This window comes from Acomys russatus, chromosome 17, assembly GCF_903995435.1.
Source record: "Acomys russatus chromosome 17, mAcoRus1.1, whole genome shotgun sequence".
Taxonomy (NCBI): Eukaryota; Metazoa; Chordata; class Mammalia; order Rodentia; family Muridae; genus Acomys; species Acomys russatus.
This window is the reverse complement of record NC_067153.1, coordinates 26041928-26069677: the sequence shown is the minus strand read 5'-3', so window position 1 is coordinate 26069677 and position 27750 is coordinate 26041928. Positions and strand designations below refer to the sequence as shown.

The following is a 27750-nucleotide window of genomic DNA, read 5'->3' as shown; positions in this document are numbered from 1 at the left end:
GGAAGGCTCAATAATTCACATCAATTATCTCAACATTCCTGGGAGTTGAGTGTTTCCCATTGTCCCCGCTTACTATTCATAGCTAAGGAGGCTAAAGGTCAGACAGGTAAGCAATGGAGCTACAATTCAAAACTCCACTCACTATGACTAATCAATGCTACATCAGCATGTCATGGCTTGTACTTAAGTCCTTGTAAGAGGAAAGAGGTGGAAGGCTCAGGAAACTCTTAAAGGAGCCAGCAGGCATCACTTCCCCACTTCCAAGGCAGAGTTGCAGGCCCATCTGCCTCCATCATGGCTTGGAGCAGGTGCGTTTGCTCCCACAAGCCTTCTCCCCACAGCACTCAGCCATGCTGATCTGTCTCAGCTCCTTTGCATATCCGCTGAACACAGAACTGTAGTTCTGTTTCTGTTTCTGCAGGTTCTGTGTGCAAGCAAATCTGTAGGGGTGTGAACACTAGACAGAAGTTGGGAGGCTTGGGGTCTAGACTTGGCATCCTCACCAGGAACCTCAGTGCCTGCACCTATAAAGTGAGCATGTCAGCAAGACCGAGGCAGGTGCCCCAGGACTAATCCGGAGCTGTTGTTCTCCTGCAAGGCATCCTGGTGAGCACCGTCTCCCTGTACATCCCCTCACCAGACTCGTGCAGCCCCCATAGCTGAGGAGCAGCAGCCTTTCCCTGGGAAGCGAGACTCTCTGTGGGTTCATTTCAGGTCAGTAGGAGATGCATAGTTGATGTGGGTATTGCTCTGGGGGTCAAACCCACAGCCTCACCATGTGTGGCAAGCACCCTACGACTGAGCTACATCAGCAGCCACAGAAGCTGTATACTCTTGAATAGCACCTATTCACTTAATTCATTCATTCATTCATAACCCATATAAACTGCTGGGTATGGTGGCATGGGTGTTTAAAATGGGAGGCAAAGCCAGAAACTCACAGGTCAGCTAGTTTGGAGTATTGTGTGACAGCAGAAACAAGAGAGGACCTTCCCCAAAAGCAGTGTAGGAGATGTGTGCCTGCACGCATGCGCACGCGCACACGCACACACACACACACACACACACACACACACACACATGTATAATAAAAATAATAACAATTTTTAAATAAAAGTTTGTATTTGAGTCATAGTTCTGAACTTAATCTGTGAGTTTGAACTAATTACCACCGTTATCTTCCCACGTCTTCAGCATCCTTCCCTGTGAAGATGAGCATGGTAACTCAGCCTGCCTTCTAAGGTTGATTCAAGGCCCAAGCCAACCAGGAAAGTCAAACACAGAATAATCTCTGATTTTCTCCACTTCCTAAATGTTCTAGGCAACTTCAAGTTGCTACTAAATCAGACTTGTGTTATCAAGTTGGAAGCAAGTTAGCTCTCGCCCACGAGCATCATGGGACTCCTCTCAGCAAACTATAGAGTGAGCCCAGCATGGTGGCACACACCCTTAATCCCAGCATTCGGGAGGTGGAGGCAGGTGGATCGCTGTGAGGTCGAGGCCAGCCTCGTTCACTTTAGAGGCAGGCATCATTCTTTCCTCACTTAGGTCTCTCATTCTTGGCTCTGAAGCCATAAGACAAAGGTTGGAATTCAGGGTCTAATACTGGCTGGAATTGCTGTGTGACCTTGAGAGGAATTTCTTTCCTTCTAAAGATTAATTTATTTTTATTTTATGTGTATATATACCTTTTCCCACCTACCTGTGTGTCTGTGCACAGTGTGTGTGCCTGGTGCCTGCAGAGACCAGAAGAAGGCATCGTGTCCCTGATCTAGAGTGACAGAAGGTTGTGAACTGCCATGTAGGTTGTAGAAATTTAACCTGGATCCTCTGGAAGAACAGCCAGTGTTCTTAACCACTGGGCCATCTCTCCAGGCACTTGTAAACATTTCTTAGCCTCTGTGATCCTTAACCTTTTGTCATCAATATCGTCGGGATATTGTGCTTGCCCTCCACGGACTCTTAAGGATTTGGTAAGCGGATGTTCATGAAAGCTTGGCGCAACACCTAGCACCTACTGTGTCCTGTTTGCTGTTAAGGTAAGTAGTCCTGAGGAGCACGGAGTCTGTTCCTGCTGACATGGCCTTGGGTAGGATTAAGAATTCTGGCTCTGGACTCTAAGGAACTCAGGGAGCCCAGTTTCTTCCACTTGCCTGTGAAAGTTACTACAGATCTCTGAGCCTGTTCGTCTTTGTGGTGGGCATATACCACAGCATGAGCAGAGCTTCTGAAATGTGGGCCAGAGACCCTGGAAGCCCTTTCTTGAGATCCTCAAAGTCAAAGTTATTTTAGTAAGAGACTGGAATTTTGCTTGCCCTTTTGACTCTTTTTCTCTCACAGGTACACAGCAGATTCCATGACTTGTTGTGACATCACTTTGTGGTGCCTGACAGAAAGCATGTCTGACAAATATTGTTCTTAGTTTTTTGGGGTTTAGTTTTAATTTTGCAGGGAAAATAAGCAGACGTGGGAAACAACATAATAAGAGAAATGAGGTAGCGTAGAAAGACAAACAGTGCATGTTTTCTCATATACAGAATCTATATTTTGTTGTTGTTGTTTTTCAAGACAGTGTTTCTCTATGTAATAGCCCTGGCTGCCCTGGACTCGCTTTGTTGACCAAGCTGTCCTCAAACTCACAGAGACCCGCCTGCCTCTGGTTCCCAAGTGCTGAGATTAAAGGTGTGTGCCAACACGCCCAGCCCTAGATTTTTTTTTTTTTTAAGGGTATGAAAGTAGAAGGTGAGGTTGGCAAGATGCCTCAGTAGATAAGGACACTTGCCACCTGACTACACAAGATCCATGGCAAATGCACTGGAGCACATAAACATTAAATGCATAATTAGTAAATAAATAAATAAAATGTAAGAGAGAGGAGAGTGCAAATGTAGGCTGTTAGGGTCTGGGAAGGGAGCCAGCAGGTAATGGAGGTTATGACAAGGGAAGACTATGATCAAAATATAATATATAATGTATATATATATAGTGTGTGTGTGTGTGCATGTGTACGTATGTGTGTTTGTGTGTGTGTGTGTGTGCGCGCGCGCGCAGACTAAGCGAGGGGAACAGATCTCCTAGAGTAGTTACAGGCATCGTCCCAGACAGTTGTGAACTGCTCCATGTGCGTGCTAAGAATGAAATTCTTCACTGCTAAGCCACCCCTCCAACCTCGGTTTGCTGTTTTGCTTTGTTTTTCACAGTGAGACTCCAATGCCTGTTACATCTTTAACCACTTAAAGACTTTACAGTACAGAAGCCCTCACCCCTCCCATGCTTGTGAGATTGGCACCCAGAAGATATAGATCCTCTGGCATTACCGGCTTCCTTCACCCTGGCCTTTGCCACGCTGCATACAACCTGTTACCCAGCCGGAAGCAGGTGGCAGTGGAAGCCTCGCTCATAGAGACACTTCCGAAGTAACTGCTCATCAAGAGGAAGTGGAGCCTCAAAATAGGAATCGCTTCCTTAAGGTTTGGGCAATTACCATGGAAACAGCCTGCAAAGTATACCTAATTTTAAAGGGATGGGGGTGTTGGTAGAATGACCTGGAAGGGCATAAGGAGATAAGTGGTGTAAAAGTGTGGGGCTGGTGGTGATTTTATTGCTTGTTTATTTGTCCTTTCACTATTTGGGCACACCTTTATTTAGGTTGTCCTAGTTGCTGTTCTTGTTGAGGTGGTAAAGGCCATGGCCAAAAGCAAATTGAGGGATGAAAGGATCTACTTGGCTTATAGGCTATAGTTGATCATCAATGGAAGGCAAGGCGGCAGTGTGACACAGGAAGCTGACACTGGAGCACAGGCCGTAAAGGAAACTGCTTGCTGGCTTGCTCAGCTTGCTTCCTTATACAATGCAGGACCACCTGAGCTGGAGTGGCACTTACACAGTGGGCTGGGACCTCCCACATTAATCCAGAAAATGCCCACCCACCCCAGGTATGCCCACAGGCCAATCTGGTGTGGGTAATTCTCCAATTGAGGCTCCCTCTTCCTAGGTGACCCTAATTTGTGTCAAGTTGATCAAAACCACCCAGCTTATACAACATCCCCAAATTCTGGTCTTGGATGAAAGTTGACAAGGCTCTTGGATCATAGGTGTCAGATAGGTCTGAAAAAGACAGGACATGATCCGGACTAAAACCACCAACAAAGCTCTGAGTGGAATCCTGTTAAGAACCAGAAGATTTTTGTCTCCCTAGAGAGAAGGCAGGAATAAAGCCAGTAGGCAACCAGAATCCCGGTTCATGAGCTTTTTATCCAGCAGTGGGGCAACTCCGCCATCCCCAGTCAGCAACAACCCAACCAAAGCTGACAGGCCACTAAGAAAGTTTTATATGTGCGTTGACTTAATCTCAAATAGAAAAAAAAAAAAAAATTAACGAAGAAACAAAAGCTACCAGAGAAATGTGAGACTTTTTTTTTTTAAACTACTTCCTTCTTTCCACTTTACGAAAGAAGCATGCCAATAGAGATTCCCCAGTGCCACCGCCACCCGTCAGCCCCCAAAGCCAGTCTTCCACTCTAGACTGGGTCATCGCCATCCGCCGCACTTCGCCACCTGTTGCTGCCTTGACTCCCGGAGCGGAGTTGCAAGCGGCCGCTAGAGTTCGTTCTAATTCCCCGGAGCAGAGCTGGCAGGAAAGCTTGGTCTCGACGCGCCTGCTAATCCTCAGGATGGGAGGCAACTCCGCTGTCTCAAAGCCCCAAGCCCTCTGTTTTCTTGAGTAACTCCTAGTGTCAAGTCTTCGTTCCAGAGTTCGGTCACCTTGCCTACAGTGGGCTCCAGCGCGCTCACATCCAACAAATTCCGAAGCGCCAGCCCTGTGTAAAAGAACACAGGGTCCTTGGGGGTAGGAATGTGCCGCTCAGGCAAGTTGCTAGGTCCTTCAACGTCCCTAGGATGCTTCCTTAGAGCATTTTATTAACCTTGCGCGGTCGCCAAGGCACCGAAGCTGGGTCGCTAGTTCACGGTTCCCAAGGCTGCAGAGGAAGGGCAAATACCACACACACACACACACACACACACACACACACACACACACACACACACACACACACACACACACCACTCGCGGGTGCTCTGAAGCGTAGGACGAGGCCGCGTTTGGAGACCCCTCCCGCCGGGAACGAGGCTGTCCCAGCTCGGAAAGTGACCCGTGTCACTTCCGAGGGATTCCAGCGTGCGCGCTGCAGGCGTGTGCATTTCTTTGAATCTGAGAATTGCTGCGAACTCGGGCCAGACAAGTTTAACTCAGCTCCCTGGGTGTCTGTTTATGCGCTTGGAGAGAAAAAGTTTGAAGATCTTTAACCAGACTGAGTCCAGGCGCTAGCGGAAATCCCCAACAAAAGTGATCTGGCTTCAAGTGGTTATGTAAGTGGGGGCGTCTTCTTCCCCGCCCTACACCGAAGCCCTCTCATTGCTATTCCGGGAGTAAAATGCATCTTGCTTTAAAAACAAAAGAGGGAAAAAAAGTTTTAAAATATGTTATTATTTTCTTGAGTCGGCAGGGGAGAGAAAATGCAGGCAAGAGCCCAGGACGTGTAACGACCCCACCCGCGTTCTGACCCACACATTGCAAGAGGACGCCAAGTCCCGGGTGTTGTTTGAGCCCGACAAGTCCTAGCGCCCTGCGGTCCCACGGCCCGCCACTCCACGTGGTGAGGATCAACAGTTTGTTGAGCTCACCAGTGACACCTTGAACTTTTCATAAAGAAAATGGGTATTGCACGGTGAGGGTTTGGCCGCGGCCGCGCGCCGGGTCCTACTCAATATTCAATGATCTCGCTTGCGCCTCCCCCACCTCTTCCCGCAAAAATTCCATCGAGTCCGTTACTGGACACAGACTTTTAAGTTCATTTTCTGCCCCCACCCCCCGTTTGTCCACTCATCTGAGCCTTTAGGGGCGGCCTCCCCCCACCAGCAGCTCCCTCCTAAAATGACATTTTGCCTGGGTCTGTGGAGGGGCCTGAATTTCACTTTGTAACTTTCTGCGGAACCCGAGCCGGGTGGCAGCTCCGGTGGTGGTATCGTATGCAAATACGCATGCTGACGTTACAGATCATGTGGGTTTTGGCGTAGATTCCCCACTGATCGAGGCATTTTCCCCCTTTTTTTTTTCTTTTTCCTTTTTTTTTTTTTTTTTTTTTTTTTTTTTTTTTTTCTTTTCTTTTTTTCTTTTAAAATTTTCAGCCAGCCGTTCTCCGTACGGGGGCTTTTTCTGCCTGTCTGTCTGTCTGCCAGGCTGGCTTTCCCCACCACCACCTCTTTCCCACGGAGCCCGAATCGGGCGCCGGGTGGGGAGTGGGGAGTGGGTGGGGGGGAGCCAGCAGAGTTCCATTTTGGAACGCCCGTGCCTCGTCTCCGCGTTCCCAGCCCGGGTCCCCGCGTTCCCAGCCCCGGCGCAGGTAAGAAACTTCGCCCTGGCGCGGAGCACCCGAGCGGGCACAGCCAGCCCGGAGCCCGACACGTTGGGCACCCGCCACTCCAGCCCAACTTTCCCACCGCCGCCGCGGCTCCCGAAAATGTGTTGTTAATGGGACTTGGTCGGGTTAGGGATGGGGGTGCGCAGGAGGGGGTGTGCAGGCTTTTTATTTTTTATTTTTTGCGAGTGGGAGGAAATCAGCAGTTACGGGAACGGGAGGAGACGGAGATTTTTTTTTTTTATGAAATAGTTTTGATTACAAGTTTGGATAACTGGAAGCCAGACCGAGGAGGAGGAGGAAAAACATGTCTACGTTTCCCTATGTCGACATAAGCCACAAAAAAATATGGCGTCCGCTTTCGACAGGGCGTTACGTAGACCCGACTCTGTTTTTTATTTATTTATTTTGTGGCCGGCTCCCTGCCTTCTTGGCCAAACTGCGGCGCTTTGTGCGAGCGGGGCAGGTCCCGCGGGGACTCCACCGGGACGTGGCCCCGTCTCCGCGCTTTTTGGCAGCCTGGGGGGCTGCGTGTGGCTGCTCCCCTCCCTCCCCCGCTCTCCCCTCGGCTCTCCTCTCCCGGTGACGATTCGCCGTAATGTGGTGGCAGGAAGCATGACGCCGTGTTGAGGCTGCCTCTCCTCGCGTCGCTCCCGGTGGCTGCAGGCGGCCGGCGAGCGCTGCCGGCGGCGGAGGAGCGACCTGCGGGCAGGGCCTGAGCGCGGCGCTGTGCCCACGCCCCGCTCAGGTGCGCGGGGAGGGGGATGCGGGGGGCGCGCGGCCCCGGGGGACCCTGCAGTCCCTGGCCCGCCCGGACACTAGCCCGAGCCCGGGTCTCCCGCCTGAGTGGCCTTGGCGTTTTTTCCAGTCTGCTCCACAAGAGGTTAATCATTGCTGGCGTTGGAGCGTCTTTGTGGCTTCTCCCAGGACTTGGGATCCTGGGCTTTGCAAACTTGCCCTTTCCCTACCAGCTTTGCAGGAGGCTGCGAAGACCGAGAAGCTCGGAAAGTTGGAAAGCAGGAGCATCACAGGAACGTTCCTTTTGGCCTGCTAGCTGTGTTGAGCTCCAGTGGTGGCGGTGGAGGATGAGGAGGGCTTATCAAACAGGATGGGTGGGGGGAGACCGGTCGCGGTAGCCAAGTCGTGATTTGCCCCGGCTTCCACCTGATTGATTGGCTTCAAAGCCAGTGGGGTCTCTGCGCTCCACTGTTCAGTGACGGCCTTTTGTTGGGGGCGGGGAGGAGGAGGGAGCACCCCTCCCCTCTTCAGAGTCACCGCTCAGCTGGGGCCCCAAGGCATCTCTGTCCTTTAGAGCCCAGAGTTCTCCGTTTGCTGCTCTCTGAAAATCCCTTTCTGGAAGTGAGCAGCTCCTCAGATCTGAGGCCAGCCCTGTATTGAACCAGCACTTGGGAGACAGAAATTCCCCGCCCCCCCCCCGCGCCCCGTGACCCCTAAGCGGCTTGGGCTTCCCTCAACAAGCCTCTTAAAACACACACTCGCTCTGCTCTCTCGTGCTGGCTGCTGTAGAGTCAGAAATTAATGCCATGGAAGTGAAGAGGGTGAGAGTCTGAACACTCATGGAATCTTAAGTCAAAAGGTGATTTTCTGTTTCTGAGGCCCTCCCGTTTCAGCAGTTCAGGCCCAGGGCAGTAATGTCAAAAAGCATTTGGATGACGGCCAAGTGGAATAAATATCTTGTTAAATGGCCTGTTTGATAGTAAAAGTAGACTAATGGGGCCGTCAAGTGGTTCAGTGGGACCAACATAAAGGTTTAAGTTTAAAGTGAAAGTTACACAAAGCTGTTTACACATGTTCTTTTAAGACCAGGGGGGAAAAAAAATCTAAGAATAAGATTAAAATGTGTCCCTGACCATAGTCAGGCCTGTTGTGGTGTGGAAATATTGTTACGGTTTAAATACTGTGGAAATAATTGTTACTGTTAAAATACTCGGCACTATCATTGGTCTATGAGCTTGCACTTTACTTTCTAGCAGGGTTTGATGTCAGCTACGGATCTACCTTAGCAGATAATGTACTTATGAGGAAAATTCAGGAGGTCAAAGGTTTAGGATAAATCAGTGACTCATCAGAGGGGCGGGAGAGGGGGCGGAGGGAAACACTGACAACATTGGATTCCCAAGTTGAAAACTGAGGATCTTGACTTGCCCAATCATGACCACATCCCAAGGCATCAGGCCTTGGTGGTTATGAGGACACTGTGCCTTTAACAAGACTGGGGGTTGGGGGTGGTGGTGGGGAGTCATGTTGGTGTTTGGTTAAGTGTTGCTGGCACTTGCTGTTACAGTATCTAGGCCTGCTGAATGGTAAGCATGCTTTATCCTGCGAACCTTACCACTACCCCACAAGCCAACTATTATCACTGTCTTCAGATTCTGGTTGAGGAAACTGAGGCCCCAAGAGGTGAAGAAAGCTTGGCCAACCCACAGGATGCAATATGTTAGAGAGTCTGTGTCGGAGGCCAGTTTATAGCATTCATCTCTGATGCAAGGAGGTCATTACAGCAACAAACCAAAGAGTCAAGTGTGGGCAGGACTGAGAGCTATAGCTACTGCCCTGGGATTCATCTGGATTTCATTGGTTTATTCCTTTGTTTGGCAACTCGGTCTTGATGTATTTAATCATTCAACAACGATAACATTCCAGATACTACCAAGAGCCCACCATCATTATACACCTTTATAAGCCAGGCACTACCCTAAGAACTTATGATTAGACTATTTTGTCTTTGTGAGAACCAGGAGATATCGAGGCTCTCATTCTCTAAAGATGAAGACACTCTGGCCCAGAGAGGTCAATGCACTTGTCCTAAACCAAACAGCTCATGAGGCAGGTGGCAGTGCCCACAGCATGCTTACTCCCACTGCTGCACTGCACTGCAGCAGCCATTGTGGGGATGCTGGGGGGCCAGATCCCCCTCCGCTCAGAACAAAGCTTTATTCCACGCTAATGGAGATGCTGGTGGGATAAAGACCCCCTACCCTCTAGGAGTTTGAACAGACAGTAGGAGTGCTCATTAGGCCCAACCAAGCAGAATTAAGTAAGTGCTATAAGGAGAGCAACCATTGTTAACGCACAGGGAGGGTGGGATTGTGCTGCTCTGAGGGGCTCATGGGGAATCTCCTGGAGGGGATGGCATCTAAGCTAAAGAACAATGTGAGATTGCATAGGATGGCATTGATTCAGCTGCGAGAAACAGACATTCTGAAGGCCACGTGACTTATACAGCTGGGACAATTTTTGTGGGGATGGGATGCTGCCTCAACTGTATCATTAGGAACCCAAACTGTGCCTTTTCGTTCTGCCACCCTTAGCCTGTGGGTCTTAGGTGTGAGGTTTAAGAAGGGGAGTGTGGTGTCTCCAAGCCTCAACCAGAGCAATGCTGTGTGGTGAGGGGATCAAGTGTTTTGACTCAGACACATTACTGCCGTGAACGTGATGGGGTTCTGCTTACAAGGCAGAAGGGGTAAATAGCCGCTGAATTATAGCGTGTGCAGTGCCTGGATTCTCAGATGGGAAGCGGTCGAAAGGTATTGGGGGGCAGGTGTCCTGGAAGCCATCTGCATCCTAAGAAGTGGAGAAAGAAGTCCAGGGAAAGTTGTACTGGAGATGAAGTCAGACTTCACTCACTGGAGATGTGGGTAGCCTGTACTATGTAGGTGCCAGGAGCTGTGGCAGGCTTCTCAGTGGGGTCTGTGGTGTATTTAAGGAACGTAAGACAAAGACTGCAGCAATGCACCGGGTACCTACAAATCCCCTTGCTTCTCACTTGAGAGAAAATGAGACCAAGGAACTTTTCAGATGGGCGCGAGTGTTGTCGCAGGGAACAAAGATGACAGAGTATAACAAAGCAGTAAGGAGGAAGGAGAGATTTAGATAGTCTTTAGATCCTGCCAATAAGAACCTATAATTAAACCCCGGACTGAAGACACAGATAGGAGAGTGAGTAGAACTCCCTGGCCAGGCAGTCTACCTGAGTCAGTGAGCCCCGGGTTCAGTGAGAGACTGTGCCTCAAAAAAACAAAAAGGATAGTGACTGAGGTCAATGCCTGACATTGCTCTTTGGCTGACACACACACACACACACACACACACACACACACACACACACACACATCACTCCCCAAAACCAGGAATCCAAAATTATGTTGAGGCACTTCAGCTGTCCCCAGAGGTAAGTCGCTCTCTTTGCACAGTGTTTCAGTTCATGGGACAGGAGACTTTAACAGTTAAGCACGTCATACATTGTCTTCTTCCTGGCCTCTGGGATTCCTGAGTCCTAGCCTCAGCTCTGCCTCTCACCAGTAGAATCGCCTTGGCCTTGGCCCTCGCCAGAACTGCTTTAAATCAAGAAGATGGCGGGGTGGGCCTCAAAGATGTACCACCTTCAGCACCCAGGACTCCTCCAGCAAGAACTGTGCTCTCTTCACTCCTTTTGCTCTAACTCTATGGCTTGAGCAGTCACCTGCTTCTCTGAACCCAGGGGTTTGTTTCACTTGGTTTTGTTTAAATCAGAACCAGTTGTAGCCACCGTATGGATTTTCCTGCAAAGCTTAAGAAGTTTATACATTGCACCTGACACATTATTGGACTCAGCAATCCAGCCCCACCACCGTCATGGTCACTACAGCCACCTCCAGGGAATGGCTTGCGTTCTTATAATTAACACACTCATTGTTAATCGTCTGCCAGGAACCCTGCTTGTCCCCAGTTCACATTGGGCTCTCCTTGTCCCAGAGCATGGGGCATTCATTCTGTGGCAAATCTGAGTGGCCACAGCAATGGAAGTCCTGATGAGAGCCTGCTGCCACACCCCAGCAGAGCAGCGATGAGGGCCACATTGCTATTAACACACCCCTTTGGTAGACACCTCAGTGGGCATTGTGTGTAACTGGAAAAGTCGTTTTCTTCTGAGCCAAAAGAGAAAAAAAAAAAAAGTAAGATAAGGAAATGTGGTCCTGTTTTCCCCTCCCCAGCCTTTCTGTAAAAAAAGCCCTCACCCTACGTTGAACAGGTTGTGATATTAAGAACATCCTCCTACAAGCTGTTTCCTGTTCTGTGCTTGTAGTCATGGATTTAAGAGCGGTTTATTGGCAATGATGTGTGTGTGTGTGTGTGTGTGTGTGTGAGAGAGAGAGAGAGAGAGAGAGAAAGACGCACCCCCCCCCCAAGGAGCAAAGCAATCTTAACAATACTACATCTACTGCATTGGTATTATCCCAAATTTCCCCCCAAGAAATAGAGGACAGGGCCAGAGTCAGGCTTTCTGTGCCCCTGGGTGGATAGTTTACCTACTAAAACCCTCAACTTATAACTCTTCTTTCTCCTCCCCCCGCCACACCCCCACACCCCGCACTCCACTTCCTAATATAAGAATGTTCCTGGAGATTAAGTCTAGTCACACAGTGTTTCATAGCAATGGCCTTTACACAGAATGCAATCTGCAGTGAATGAAACCTGGGTAGTATTGACTGTAAGTTCGATTGTAAGGAGTGTGGCCCGAGTGTTGGCTTCAAAGCAAGAGGTGTGTCGGCCGCCTTTGGGGCGCACAGGCTTAGTGTGGCAAGGAAGAGTTACACTTATCTTACGTTGCACTATGTTACACTTATAGAGGGAACCAGTAAAACTTCTGGGGAAACCATTTGCCATTCGACATGGAGAATTGACCTTTGTATCCCTGGGACATCAGTGTGGCCAAATAGAGTTAGCTCCTCTTTGGATCGGGATCCCTCCTGTTGGGGCCTCAGGGCCTACTTGTGAAGGAGAGAGGCTGTGGACAGCATGGCCTGGCCTGGCTGCTGAGTTATGAGCAGAAGACCCTGAGCACCGGTTCTCTTTGGTCTGCTTGGATGCCTGCAACTGTGGCTTCTGTGCTCTAAAACCTCTGCAGAAAGTGGAGGAGGGATTAAAACATCTAAGTTAAAGAGCAGGCAGCATGCATGCATGCATGCATGCATGAGCCGCATACAGGTGATAATTTCAAGACGGTATTGCAGAATGATTTTTTAAAATATTTATTTATTTTATTTACTGCATATGAATGCTTTATCTGCAGAAGAGGGTATCAGGTCACATTATAGATGGTTGTGAGCCACCATGTGGTTGCTGGGAATTGAACTCAGGACCTCTGGAAGAGCAGGTGGTGCTCTTAACCACTGAGCCATCTCTCCAGCCCCTGCAGAATGATTTTTTAAAAAACAAAAACACTCCTCAGTGGGCCAGCTGTACCCCCATGGCCTTCCCAGCTCTGGCTAGCGAAACTGAACAAATGCAGAGGTTCTTGCTCACCCACCACTAGCCCACAAATCAATTCATCTGAAGAGTGGCAGTGGCTACTGTGTGCCAGACACTGGGCTGGGCACTTACCTTTTACCCTGCCACTCAATCCAAGTAGGAGGGGTGAATGGAGAGCTACGGATAGTCCTACCACAAAGATAGGGAAACGAAACTCAAAGAGCTGCAGCCCTGGCTCGGGGACACAGAGGGAAGGTAGGAGAGTCAGGTGGCTTACTCGGGTCAGTTTGTTCCCAGGGCTTTGGAACATGTGGACAGAAACATTGCAAGGCAGCCCGTAAGGAAGCATGGAGCAAAGGGTTGGTCTAGACACACTTTGCGACTGTCCGTCTGGTTGTTTTGCCACTATAGGGGTTTAGGGAATGGGCCAGCATGTGTACCTATGTGGATACACATAAGAATATGGGCAGAACTGGGATTCTAAATTTTCACCTCTTATCTCTAGAGCCCTGCCTCTCTACCTCTGCTAGTGTTTGTGACAGATACTCTCCAGGGGCACTCTACTCTCTCCTTGACCTAGACAGAATGAATCCCAGTGAGCCAAAAGCTGCAGAGTTGGGACCTGAAGAGGAACTGGGGCCTCCAGGATAAACGTCACAGCCTTGCTGGCCAATGAGGAGCAAGGGGTGGAGGGAGCAAGCATGGGGTGGGGATGGGGGTGGAGAATAGCTGTGTTGCTGTTTTTATACAATAAAAGAGGATCATTGTAATTGGGACCCTTTGAATCATAACACGTCTGCCCATGGCTCTCTCCAGCTGCAGAGCCATTTAGTTAAATAGCACACAGAAAACTCCTTTCAGCTGATATTACATTCCCGCTGTCCTTAAAATACAAGACAAGGCTGAATTGCTCCAACGGCAAAGCCATCTCAGACACACACACACACACACACACACACACACACACACACACACACACACACACACGAGCCCCTGGGCCTACCCAGAATCCCTGAGGGATCTCCGTGCCCTGTGGAGGATGACATGTTGAAATTATTTTCATTTAAGTTTCTCCTCTGTCTTCCTAGAAACAGATTCAAAATATCTTCACACTGCCTGGCCAGAGCATGATGTGATGGTCAAGTTATGGATGACAGAGGATGATGGCCTGTTGGGAGAAACAACACACACTGGCACCACTTGTTAGGATGGGGTGCGCCTTGACTTTTTTTTTTTTAATTAATCCTTGTGGTGGTGATATTCGAGTAGACCCTGGGGAAACAGAGACGGAGCACTGAAAGCTGGGAAAGGAAGCTATCCTCTGGCCAAGACATTTCAGAGAAGGGGTGAGTTCCAGACAACAATGGGTTCTGCTCTAATCTCTTCAGCTGAGACCTCTGCTTCTCCTGGAACTGCCATCTACTGCCTTCTGGGGGAAGTTTGTATCACAAAATTGATTCTGGGCAGGCAGGGTGCTGCTGCTTTAAACAGGAGCGAGGGTGCTGCAAAGTAGAATGGACCCTATCACTTCGAGGGGGAACGGTGGACGCCCCAAGGTCAGTGTGCAGTTGGACAGCGTCTAGCCTTGGCCCTTTTAGGAAGGGGAGCACTGGGTCTCGTGTGCATACTCTACAGTCAATCAAAAGGTCGTTTAAGGAAATGAGTTTATTAGTAGGACCCAGGAACGTTCTAGCTAAGAGAAACTTTAGAAGCCAAACCTAATGCAGTGGTACATGCCTGCAATCCAATACTGGGAGACAGACACAGGAGACTGTATGCATGTTCGAGGCCAGCCTTAGTTGAAAAGGGAGTTCCAAGCCAGCCAGGACAAAATAGTGACATAATAAGGCCCTGTCTCTGGAAAGGAGACAGGGGTTGGGGGGCGGGGCTGGGAGGGAGGAAGGAAGGAAACTATGGAGGGCCCAGCTTGGGGAAACTGAGGCGTAGGAGGTTGTGAAAATTAGCCTGGGATCCCACAGTCCTTTGGCAGTGTGCTTTGTTCTCTGGCGAAGTCACTTCAGGCCCTTTTACTTTCTTAACCAGCCAGCTCATCTCAGTCCCTTTCCTCCCCACTTCCGGTCCTCTGCCCTGGAACTTGCTGAGCACCTGCAAGAGGGACACATCCATGTCCCTCCTCTCAGGGAGTCCACACTTCGTGGTGCTGAACCACAGCCACTGCTCCAGGCCACATAGCTAACCCTGCCGACACCATGAGTACAGTTGTAAATGCCTTGCATCCCTAAGAGAAATTAGGATTCTGTTTTCTGCATTTGACAAGCAGGGAACACCGAATGGGAAGATATTTGTCCCAGGGCTTCAGAAGCCGTGCAGGCAGTCCAACACCAACTGTTCCTGGGAGTTACAAGGATCCAGGCACTCACTGCCTCTCCTACCCTTTGCACCTTGTCACGGGCCAGCTCAGTCAGAGATACGTCCCTGGATATGGGGTTTTCGAAGTGACGGTGGACAGAAGATAGGGCAGTGACACTCAGATACAAAACTTTCTCGTGAGTTGTCACCGCCTTATCTTCTGTCCACTGGTTGCTTCAAAAACCGTATACCCAGGGACCCATCCCCAACTGAGCTGGTCTGTGACAGCACCTGTGGTCTTACTAAGTGGTTAACCCAAATGGTAGAGCCAGGACCTGAGTGCAGCCCTTGAGGACACAGGACCTGAAGAGTTTTCTCCACCTCAGACACGATGCATTCAGGGGTTCTTGCTAAGAAACTAGGATGAGCACATCCCTCAGAGGTCCAGAGTCACAGGGAACTTCCAGGTTAGTCCCTCAGAGTCTCCCAAAACTGAAGGAACATTTAGTAAGCTGAGTGAGGTAATTGGGTAACGGGTATGCATTGTCACAAAACCCATGAAGTGTCATGGATTAAAAACTATTGTGCAGCTTGGAGCCATAAGTATGGCCTTTCTTTCTTCTTTTTCTTCCTTCCTTCCTCTTTCCTTCACACCATCCCTTCCTTCATTTCTTTTTCTGAAACAGAGTCTCACTGTGTAACCCAGGCTGTCCTTTGAATCCACAATCCTTCTGCTGGGTTTATAGAACATGCAGTCTCCTAAATGTTGAGGATAACGTATTAAATTCACTTGTTTAAAATATATGATACTACTTTTCTGTATATTTACATCATTTATGTAGCCAGCACCAGTATGTAACTTTAAGACAGTCCCATTACCTCCCCCACTCCTCCACCCCCCAAAAAAGGGACCTCACACACCCATTAGCAGTTGCTCTCCATCTCACCTCCAGCCCTTTACCCCAACTCTGAGCCACCACCCTGGACTTCTGACCTCTGCCCTTGCAATCATATAATCTGCAATCTTTCATGTCTAGCTTCTTTCATGTGGCTTAAAGAGCTTGAGAGGCATCCACCATGCAGTTGTATCAGTGGTTCATCCTTTTGTATCACCGAACAGTACCACACTGGGTAGACATACCATGTTTCGTCATCCATTTGTGGGTAGATGAGCACTTGTGTTAGTTTTTCTTGCAGGAAATTTGAGAAGGCTGTAAATATTTGTGCACAAGTATTTTCATATGTACATGCCTTTTCACTTGTATTTGTTTTATTTTGAAATGAGGTAGCCCAGGCTGGCATTGAACTTGCAGTTGTAGCTCAGGCTTGCTGGACTTAAACCCTTGATCCTCCTGCCTCTGCCTGCCTAGTGCTGGGATTATAGACATGCTCCACTATGCCTCTTGCCTGTCAATGTTTTTATTTCTTTTGGTTGCTTAAGTACAGGGATACTTAGAGGAGAGATCACTACGTATTTGCCAACCGGTGATATTGTCATTTGGCCCACTTTACAAGTGAGGAAATAAAGGCTTAGGGAAGGGAGGGTCACATTGCTGAAATGTAGAGGAGCAAGATTCAACCTTCACTCTGCCCAGTGACTACCCAGGGCCAGGACTATAGCAGAGTCAATAAGGCATCCTGTGTGAAACGGTTAAGGACACACCCACTCTTGGCCCCAAGAAGCATAGGATTAGCACTAGAAAGTCTAAATTGTGCCTCCTAGGTTCCTACTTTGCCATTTGCCTTATCTTGGTTCTAGTTCTGCCTCTTTTTTTTTTTTTAAGATTTATTTATTTATTATTTACACAATGTCCTGCCTGCATGTACACCTGCACTCCAGAAGAGGACACCAGATCTTATTATAGATGGTTATGAGCCACCATGTGGTTGCCGGGAATTGAACTCAGGACCTTTGGAAAAGCAGATGGTGCTCTTAACCTCTGAGCCACCTCTCCAGGCCTAGTTCTACCTCTTTTTACAGAGTAATGTTCTTGGTGCTGGGGAAGCTGGGGAAACAACAACAACAACAACAAAAATGGCCACATCCTTATTGTTCCTGCCACACTGAACTTGCAGAGGCCTTATCACTGCTCCCAAGTGGCTGTGAGAATTAAAACACTTTTACCTTGAAAGCACAGCTCAGTACCTGGCTCCTAGGCAGTGCCCTGGAGATACTAGCTGGCCCTGTGGTGGTAGCTGACATATCCCTGACCTCGTGTACTGTGAAGCTGCCTAAGAGTCACTGAAGCTTAAGGGACATCCTGATATCTTTCTTCTGTGACCTGAAGCTACACCCACTGCATGAAAGGATGAGCCACCTCCCAGTGATCAAGCAGTTTTCTGGATGGGCAAATCCAGATTCTCTTCTGATATGTTAGGACTACCCCAGAAGGTGTATGCGCTAGCTACAGTACCAGCTCTGGCTCTGCTTTATCTCACACCTTTCCTTACTGGGCTGTGTACATTCTGTGACTGGCTCTGCTATCTCCAAAACTGGAACAAGGCTCTTGTGTCTCCCAAACGAAGAAAACACTGTCAGGCAGTACCCATGGGGTCAAGGTAAGCCAGACATGGGATGCTATAAATTCTTCTTATGGAATGGGTCCTGTTGGTGACCTTCTTTGTCACCTTCTCAGGTTCCTGGTTTTTCATAGTTGGAGTATGGACCAGGTATGTAATCTATAGGAAAGACTTGGGGCATCTACTTTAAGATGTCTAGATAAAGAAGAGATGTACCAGGTATGCAAACACTTAGAATGATGGAAGTCTTATTGCTCAGTTTAGCCCAATGCCACATAGGTCCTGTGTGTGGCTTAGACTCATTCTTAATAACAGAAGCTCAGGGGTCCTGCTCAGCCCTCCTAGCCTTGAGCACATAGCAAACCTAGCCCCTAGCCACTGGTGACCAGGGACCATCTATATGGAGAGTCGCCCCTACAAGCTAGAAGAAGTCTAGGTCATTCTCCTCTGGTTCTCTCCCCTCCCCCTGCCACCAGCAAACATAATCTTGACTAGATGATTGCTCAATAAACAGTTATTAAACTGATACGTGGAATTGAATACAAGAGGGCTCTCTGTGTGTGCCATGTGTGTTGAAACAGAGGAGTAACATAACTCTGGTTCTAACTGTGCAAAAAATGAATAGAAACTTTCAGTATTGTCTTCTTCTTCTTCTTCTTCTTCTTCTTCTTCTTCTTCTTCTTCTTCTTCTTCTTCTTTCTTCTTCTTTCTTCTTGCATTTAAATAAGAAGAAAAAAGCAAGTCCTGATGGAAGGATTATCAATGTACCATCTGTCACCAATCTCTCCCTTCCTTTGCTCCCCTGAGGTGTGATTTGAAAACCCCAAACCCATTGTCTTTCACTAATATTCTTAAACCTCCTCTGGTCGCTGGTTACCCAGAAGTCAAAACCCAAATGCTCCTGTGGGCTTTGCAAGTAGTGTGAAAGCATGGCGGGGTAAAGTATAGAGTGGTAAAATATGGTGCAGAGAGCTGGAGGGGAAAAAACATATGCCTCAGCCCTTAGCATAAACATAGTTCTTCAACTGAACTCTGCAGTCCTTCTGCAAACGAAAGTAACTTCTGACCCACGGGGTCAAGTCCAAATTCCTGACCCTGGTACACTGGCTGTCTTGGAGCCAATTTCTTCCTAGCAGGCATAGTTTTCTCTAATTGCTTTACCTCTGGTTGTGCATGCTCCATTTCAGTTGCACCAGATTAACCCCCGAGCCCCAAGTGCACCACCCCTCTCCCTTTCTGCACGTAGGACTCCTGCCCTGATCCGCTAAATTCAGCAATACCGACTTTTCCTTCTGTACTGATTCTTGCTCCTCCCCCTGAGAGGCCAGTGTACCCTGAACAGAATTGTCACTTTATAGATTTTGATCTGTTCGTGTAACTGTCTCCTGGAGGGGGGGGTGATTAGGGGGGGTTGAAGGGATGAGGGTAGGGGGAGGGAGAGTTTCCTGTTTGTCTGCATGTTCCTGTTCCCAGCTCCAGCTCAGGGCTGGCCCTCTCTAGGGGTTGAGAATGAGTGTCCATGAAGTGCCCGGATGGCTGTATGAGTAAGCAAAAGTCTCTGTTTCCAGAGAGAGAGACACTTCCACAAGATAGGTTATTCGGCCAGCTTGACACAAGTGGTTCATGAGTTACTGTTCCCTGCTGCCCCTGGTGGCAGGCCTTTGCCAAAGGCTTCAAGGACTAACTGGACAGTTTTCTAACAGGAGGCAGTCAAGGCAGCTTTGCCCCAGAAGAGCTTTGTCCTAAATTCAGAGGCTTTTGGCAACCTCTGCCTGCCTGCCTGCCTGCCTGCCTGCCTGCCTGCCTGGCCCCAGCATGCTGCCTCATCTGAACACCTAGCTTCCTGCTTTTGGCTGGGTGTTATCTGTTCTTTCCTCAAAAACACCCTCCTGAGTAGCAAACAGAGGGAATTAGCACTGTTCCTGCGAGGTCTTTCTGCTGCTTCCAATATTAAGCTTATACAGACTGGACTTGAAAGCTAACTTTAAATTAGGCAGTGGATAAACGGGATAGAGTATAGACCAGTAGGCAGTGGTACAGAAAGGAGGTAATCCCAGCAGACACGAGACCGAGGCAGGAGGATCGTGAGTCCAACGGAGGCCACCCTGTCCACAAACAACCCAAGACAAAATAAATTCTACAAGTGTTAAAAAGGGGGATTGAGCTTGCCGAATACCAGCCACTGAACCAACCATGGTGTGTGTTATACTTTATTTAATGTAACTTAATACTACACAACTTGGAAGAAAAATTTATACCCACTTTGCATAGGGAAAAACTGAGGCTACAGGGCACGAACCTGATGAATTACACTGGAAATGGCAGAGCTGTAGTTTAAAGCCAGATCTGAGTGACTACAGAGCCAAAGTTCTTTCCTGTCACTCTATAAAGACTGTTAAGATTCAGTGTCACACCCTTAGCAATAGGATATGGAGACCGGCCCTGCCTCCCTCTCGTGTGGCAGACTTTGTTCATGAGCAACAAGACTGGAGTCCACAGGAGCATCTTTTCTTTCCTGGCAAAGGATACTCTTGTGGTTTTATCACCTGTCAAAACAAAAAAACAAAACAACAACAAAAAAAAACCTAGAGGACTAATAATCTTTTTTTTTTTTTTTTTTGCTGTTTCTTTTTTTATTAATTTATTCATATTACATTTCAATGGTTATCCCCTCCCTTGTATCCTCCCATTCCTCCCTCCCTCCCATTTTCCCATTACTCCCCTCCCCTATAACTGTGACTGAGGGGGACCTCCTCCCCCTGTATATGCTCATAGGGTATCAAGTCTCTTCTTGGTAGCCTGCTATCCTTCCTCTGAGTGCCACCAGGTCTCCCAGAGGACTAATAATCTTACTGGACCAGCCTGAGCAGTAAGAACATCACTTGTGAGGATTTCAACCTGATATTTGCCGTGTGTGTGTGTGTGTGTGTGTGTGTGTGTGTGTGTGTGTGTGTGTGTAATAATGACTACCAGACCACTCTTCAAGGACAGTACATGAAACCCAATGATGATTATTTTCCTTAACTTAGCACACTATGGATCCACCTGGGAGAAGAGTCTCAAGGAGGGATTATCTACATCGTATTAGCCTGGGGTCCTCCACCGTGAGGGTTAACCCAGCATCTGAGCTGAGCCCTGAATTGTATAAGAGCAGGATAAAGCGAGCTAAGCAGTTAGTATGCACACCTTGGTTTCTCTCTGTTCTTGACTGAATGTGGTGCGGCCAGCTGTCTCCAGTTCCTCCTACCTTGACATCCCCACTCTCACAGACTTTGACCTGGAATTGTAAGCCAAATCAAACCGTCTTGTTTCCTGAGTTGCTTTCTGTCAGGGTACTTATCGCACCAACAGAAATAAAACTCAAGCAGACCCCTAGACTAGTCGATGCCTAAAACATGTGGTGCAGGGACAGAGGAGCCACACTATCCCAAGGGCTTAACAAACCAGGGTCTTCCTCTCAGGAAGTTAGTCCCTGAGCAACCACAGCTTTCCAGATAGCTTGATTTCAAGCTGCAACTGGGGGTGTCCAGGCTGCCTAGGTTTTATGGTTGTGACATTTGAAGCCAGTAGTGGCATTCTGGCTGCTGTGGCAGAGGAAAAGAAAAGAAGGGACATATAGCTGCTCTCAGAATTGCTCACACAGGGAGCCTGGGCAATGTTTGGTGCACCGGACTACTTGCTGTGTAGGAAGGGGGTCTCTGTGCATCAGAGCCCTGGGCTGGCTGTATTGCTCCAGTGGGTATCACCTTCGTTTCCTTTGCTTTGTTCTCTGGTATGTCCTGCTCTTCTAGAATTAAGACATGGTCCTTGCATTGGGAGTTGGGACCACAGCGACCATTAGCAGCAGAAGCTTCCAGACATTTAGTCCAGGGCCATCCTTAGCTCTAAGGACAGTACCCGGTTTCCCTCCCAGTGACATGTAGAGGAGCCACCCTAGCAAAGTGAAAAGCTACCAAGCATTTTGTTTTGTTTTGTTTTTGTTTTAATGTGTTACCTATTTGTCTTTCACGTATACTTTGGAGCATAGCGTTACAGTTTAGGTTTACAGTCAGTGTGGTACTGCAAGTACCAAGGATGCTGAGCATCACAATAGTAACGCTAATGGCCTTGGCTCACCCCAGCCCTCAGTGCGCAGCACTCACTCACACACACACACACACACACACACACACACACACACAGCATTGCTGCTCTAACTTGTACACTCCACCCGTGTGAGGTCATTTCTGTTTCTCTCCTCCTGAAAGAGGCCTGGAGAATCTACATGGAACAATTGAGAAAACTGAGACTGAGAACAGTATTTTTTTTAAGTATAGCTAGGAAGGGGCCCAGCTGGATCTTGCTGTGGGGAGGACTGGCTGAACCAGTACCCAACACCCCGAGTCTGTTAGGCATTACAGAAAAGGCCAGGGCTAAACCCTCAGTACTCACAAGCTTGTGGCACATTCCATGCCGCCCAGCTATTCGGAGGTGGTTGGGATTCTGGGTGCCTGGCTTATTTCTGTGTATTCCTACAGGAAACGAGAACACGTTTGCTCTGTGACAGGTGCCACCCGAAACGCCAGGCCTATTGCACTAGCAAAGGAGTTGCTTCTTTCCATCCGAGTTTGGAGTTTCTTCAGAGGATTACTTGAGCACCCCAGTCAGGAATGGCTGTCTGTTCAAATTTTGGCTCTGAAACGTTGCCTGGCAGATGGGCTCCACGTGGGCGGCAAGCCTTCTTCGGCCAGCCAATCTTGGGACTGCCCAGCAGGCGTTTGTTTGTGACCGACTTTGCGCTTGTTTCTGTGGTGACCAGTCAGCTGACTCCCTTCAAGTGTCAGCTGACCTCCTTCAAGTCCATCCAGTTTAACCAGAGCAGAAATGTAGACTCTCCCTAGCCTCTGAATTGCCCAGGGTTTCACTGCTAGTGTGAAGTGTTTCCGGGCTCAGGCTGGCTTCAAAGTAGATTGTGTAGATGACACAATGATGTTTGCTTTTTTTATGCCTACTAAATCACTCTTAACCCTCTATGACACTTTAGGCACTTTTCTTTTCCTTCACATAACTACCTATCATATCCAAGTCTGAGAGTGACCCAGGACTGTCTCGCCATCGGGTGGTAAGACTCAAGGGACCAAGTTAAGGAACACAGCTGTAACATCTGTCCCAGAGGAGCAGACTATGCACAGCCTTAAATGTTCACCCATGAAACCTGGGCTAGAACCTTGTGATTTGTTTTCTTGTTTGTTTTTTAGCATGAGAATTTCAGGCTCAGTTCTCTGCTAAAGCCAGACATTCAGCCTGGTGGTGGTGGTGGCACACGCCTTTAATCCCAGACTCAGAAGGCAGAATTTTGTGAGTTTGAGCCCATCCTGGTACACAGAGCAAGTTCCAGGATAGCCAGGGCTACACAGAGAAACACTCTCAGAAAAAAAGGAAAAAAACAGACAGTCATTTAAAACGATGGATGGGAATGAGTCTAGGGAAGAAAAAAATCTAAAAGAAATGTGCTATTGAATACTATTTGGGTTAGCCTGGGCTACATAATGAGTTCTAGGCTGACATAGGCTACAGAATGTGTGTGTGTGGGGGGGGGGGAGGTGCGCGCGCGCCCACACGCACACACACTATGGAGACCTGAGGTCAAAATCAGGAGTCTTTTCTTGATCACCCCCTTTCTTTCAGGAGGATGGGAGACAAGAAATTCTCAGTGTATCCTAGAGCTCCTCAATTTGCCTAAGCTGGCTAGCCAGTGCTCTGCCACACCCATTGCTGGGTTATAGGAATTTTCTACCAACGTTGGCTTTCCAAACTCAGGCCCTTGCACTTGCCCAGCACACACTCTGCCAACAGAGCCATCTCCCTAGCTGAAAACCCATCTTTTTAAATCATGTGGTTTCAGTTTTATAAGTTGCTTCCCAACTAGTGGGACTGGTTTAATTACCCAGCAAAACACAGGACTTGGGTGATTGGTCACTGGTCCCATGGGTGACAAGGAAAGAGACCTCTGGTCTGAGGCTCTCTAGCTGGCAAGCTTACACGGTTTGGTTACATTCTCAGGTGTGGGAAGCTCTTATTCCTGGGATTCTGTGAGAGTCCTGTTCACCTGTCTCCCAATACCTTTACTCTGAAGGAGAAACAAGTGCCTGAAGCAACTTTGGAGAACAGAGAATGCTTTTGCTTCCTCCTAGCCCAAGTGGTAGAGCTGGAAACAGTCTGTCCTGCCACTTATGTCCTTGAGAACCAAAGAAACTGGTCACCATTATATCCCTTCTCTCTCTCAGGCCCTGTCCCATCCTGCTTTCTTCCCCTGTCCTGGGTCTACACTGCAGCCGTAGAATCCTGATAGCACGTAGCTTTTCTGCTCTGTTAGTCATCCCTAAGGCAGCTGGTGATCCTTGACCTTTTCAAAGACTAGAAGGAGAGTCTTAAGTCCCAGGCAGCACAGTGAAGCTCCCAGGCTGCAGCAGCCACCCTGTTTGCAGGGAGGGTGCTCAAGGCATATTTGTGGAATTTCTCAGTGCTGATGGACCCACACTGACCCTTATTCGGAATACAGGCGGTTGGAGACTTGGCACACTGGTGATTTGTCCTGGCAACAGATGAGACGACCCTGTACCACGTGCTGTTAGTAGCCCCCAAAGGCAATGCTGGAGTTAATCACAGTCATTTAGAAGCCAAGCCTTTTCACAAGGGAAGACAGAGCCGGGAGGGGGAGTGGAGGAAAGGGGACGAGGAGAGGAGGTAGGCGTGCGGAGTGTGTTCTCCTCATTTCCCATGCATGCTGAGGGCCTGCCTGAAAGTTGGGCAGACAAAACCCAGGTGAAATCTGGAGTTACTGCCCCATGTGCAGACAGGTGCACACAGTGCTAGGGCACTGCTTGGGGGAATCTCCGCACAATTTTTGACATCGGCAGACACATGGAGGCTGATGATGGTCTGTCTGTCTGAGTTACCTTTTGCAGACACCCCACTCCGCCGGTCATGCCGTTTGTGTAGCCATACGTTTGTGTGACATTTGGAGGCTTTGCTTAATAGCGACGGGAGAAACATCCCTAATGCTAGGGTTTCGGCCAGGGGTCCTTTATTGCTGATTATTTATGTCATTCTGGATATCTGTAGTTTAAGTCTCAGGACATGTTGGGCAAATTAGCATTTTTAATAGAATAATGACTTAAGTAAAGGTATTACTGCTCCTCTCCCAGGATGACTCCTCCTGTGAGATGAAACGAGTTCTATACACGGGTATTGATAGCTTTCCTATTGAGCAAGATTTTGATAGGGGGTTCATAATATTTTGGGGAGTCAGGGGACACGATGGGTGTTTTTATTTCTGAAAGCAAAATCAGAAACTGAGGACACACAAATACTCGCTGTATCCCCCTCACCACCCCCAAAATGCATCTTTGAAGTGGGCCGTAGTTTAGGCCCCAGCCTTTCTCTGTTTGGATGTGCTGGCTTGGAACTTCTTACTTTACTCTTAGCCGGAAAGCCTGAGAGAAGTTCGTGCACTGGCAGACATTGGGAGAGCTGAAGTTACCTAACTAAGCCATCCTGCTGCTCACTTTGAGCTCGTCGCTCACCTTTCTGTGGCCTCAGTTTCCCCACCTGCCTTCTAGGCGCTGGGTTGCGAGTTCCTCAGCCGGCTACCCACTGAGCTGGCTCTGCTTCTTCTGGGCTGGGAGGCATCTATCCGCAGGTGGGACTAACCTATCAGAAGCCCCAGAGTAGTGGGACTAGCCTATCAGACGCCCCAGAGAGGTGGGACTAGCCTATCAGAAGCCCCGGAGAGGTGGGACTAGCCTATCAGAAGCCCCGTTGGCTCCCGTTCCTGGGGGAGCAGCCGTTTGACTTAAGCCTTTTTGGAATTCTTGTAGGACTTGACTTTCCACCTAAATTGCCCCCATGGAGCTGAAACTGCCCTGATGTTTCTTTGGAAACAGCCTGCATAGTGCCGAGCAAGCCAGCTGTCTTGCATAGCTTCTGCAGGTCCGGTCCAAAGCTGTGTCTGCAAGTGATTTAAGGAGAAGGTGCTGGAGAGGGAAAAAGAAGGATGGCTGGGGGGTGGGGCAGGAAAGGGTTGGCAGGTTCTCAGTCTCAGGGCCTGGATGGAAAAGTGAATAGGTCATGGTAAGGCGACGGTGCATGCGTGCTGGGGAGCTGGCCACTCGGTCGGCCCTCCCTCCCTCTTCTTCTGGAATGCAAAGTGTATTTACTGCCCCGTGGATCCCGGTTTCTCTCAGGAAGCCTTCTTTTTTTTCCAGGGCTAGAGGATCAAGGGGAAGTGGCTAAAGAGGCCTCTGAAAAAGCAGGGAGGCTGAGCCAGAAGACCTTATGGAGGATATATAAGTTATTCCTCCTACCCCCCTGCCTCGCCCGCCCCCCGCTCCCCCCCCCGTGGACGGACCTCACCCTCGCCTCCTCTCCTGCTGTGAGACTCTCAAGGAAGTGAGGATAGCAAACTGAAAGCAGCTCAGTAACTGCTACCCTCTCTCTTCCCTGCCCCCCCCAGACAGTCCCAGAGGACCACCTTCAGCAGAAGTGCCGACCCTCTCCTAGGCTGGCAGGTCAGGGGCCACCCTCGGCCCTGTATTCGGCCGGCATCTTTTTGCTGAAGGTTCCCACTTGAGAGTCAGGGATGTTCCTTCTTCCTTCAGAGGCTTTTGCTGAAGCTTTCTTTACATGACATTTAGGTCTCAGCTCTCCTGCAAAACAGGGTGTTCTCTAAAGGGTCCCTATCCCATGTGCGCGCGTCTATCTCATAACCCGCATCCAAGCCCAGGACTGCCTGGTTCAGATGGGTCTTTGTTCTGAAGTTGTCCTAAGCAGCACCCAGTGCTTAGGGGTGGTGCCCTAGTGTCTGCACTCTGGGTGCCAGAACCACCTTTCCCCCAATTATGACAACCAAAAAAAAAAAACCCTCAAGATTATGCCAAAAGTCCCCTGTAACTGAAAATGCCCCACTAAAACTCCTCTTTCTTCCCTGCCCTCTTCCCCCTCCGGTGAGCCCAGTAGTGCTCCACTTGGCAACACATTACACTCACCTGGGAAGTTTCTAGAAACCCCATACGTGCCTGGCCCCACCCTAATAATTAAACCTGACTCTCTTGGATGTGGGAACTCTTTCAGAAGTGTCCCAAATCAGTCTGGAGGCCCTTGTAGGCTCCCCGATCTCCCCTGGATGCTAAGTCACCCCCAGAGAAGGACACATGGTGGACTTTGGTCACCACTGTGGTAGAATCATGCTTAGTGTCTTGAATGGACCCTAGACTAAAAACCAAGAGAATGAAGGAATGCTCCAGAAACTCCGTCATCCCTCGTGGGTGGGTTCTCCTTAGGGATTCTTTCATTTTTGTTACCCATCCAACAGACATTAAGTATTTTCTGCTGCTCCAGGAGTGGTAACAAATGCTGGAGTGCAAAGACTTGGAAAGTGTGACCCCCTTCTAGGAGCCTCCAGTGTCTAGGTGCCAGATGCAGCTGGCAGCGAGAATGCAGAACAAGCTGGTCCCCAACAGGCACTAGATGCCCCACACCCCTGTGTGAGGTGTTCTACTCGCATTTTCACACTTACAAATCCACACAGCTCTTCACGGTAGGTGTGGCTGCCATTTCCCAGGGGAGGAAACAGGGCCCTAGGGAGTTACCTAATGCCCACAGAGTCACCTGAACATCTGCAGCCTGCCCCCATGCAAAACCAGATCCGGCTCTAGGAAAAACATTCACTCTTTGCAGCCCTCAGTGCCATGCACAAGGGTGAGGCTGGACTGGAGGCTCGTGGGTCCTTCCATGTGGAGGGAGGATGCTCAAAGAAATAAGCCCTGCCCTTCATTAGAGGAGGCTATCCCCCAAGCTCTTCTACCTAAATTTGGGCTTCTTAGCAGCACACTCTAAAACAGTTCTTTGGGAATGGAGGGAACACTGGTAGGGAGCACGGAGGGAGTCAGATAAGTGAAGGTAGCCCAAATGTGGGGCACTATAAGCAAGCAGCTCACTATGCTGAGCAGCTAGAGCTAAATCCTACTGTAGCACTGAGCCCCACGGATGACCACAGTCCTCAGCACTGTCTTATGAACTATTAGGACAGTTGTGATACTCAATCATGTAGCTTCCACTGGCCTCTGTGCCTCAGTCTTCCCGTCTGTGGAAATGGGCACAATCAGGCTTCAAAACCAGCATGCATTACAGAAAACTCATAAACACTACTGTAAGGGTCTGAAAATCCCTGAAGGAAGACCCCCAGACTCAGACAGTGTGTAAAAAGAGT

At 49.0% G+C, this 27750-nt stretch overlaps 1 long non-coding RNA gene across 1 annotated transcript in view; it reads left to right on the top strand.

Annotated features, from left to right (window-relative positions):
• Positions 1–5707: 5707 nt before the first annotated feature.
• The window catches only part of LOC127201238 (uncharacterized), a 133067-nt gene continuing 111024 nt past the window's right edge, over positions 5708–27750 (top strand). The window contains exon 1 of the long non-coding RNA XR_007832185.1: positions 5708–6404. This is a non-coding gene — a long non-coding RNA (uncharacterized LOC127201238). The remainder of the gene's footprint in view (positions 6405–27750) is intronic.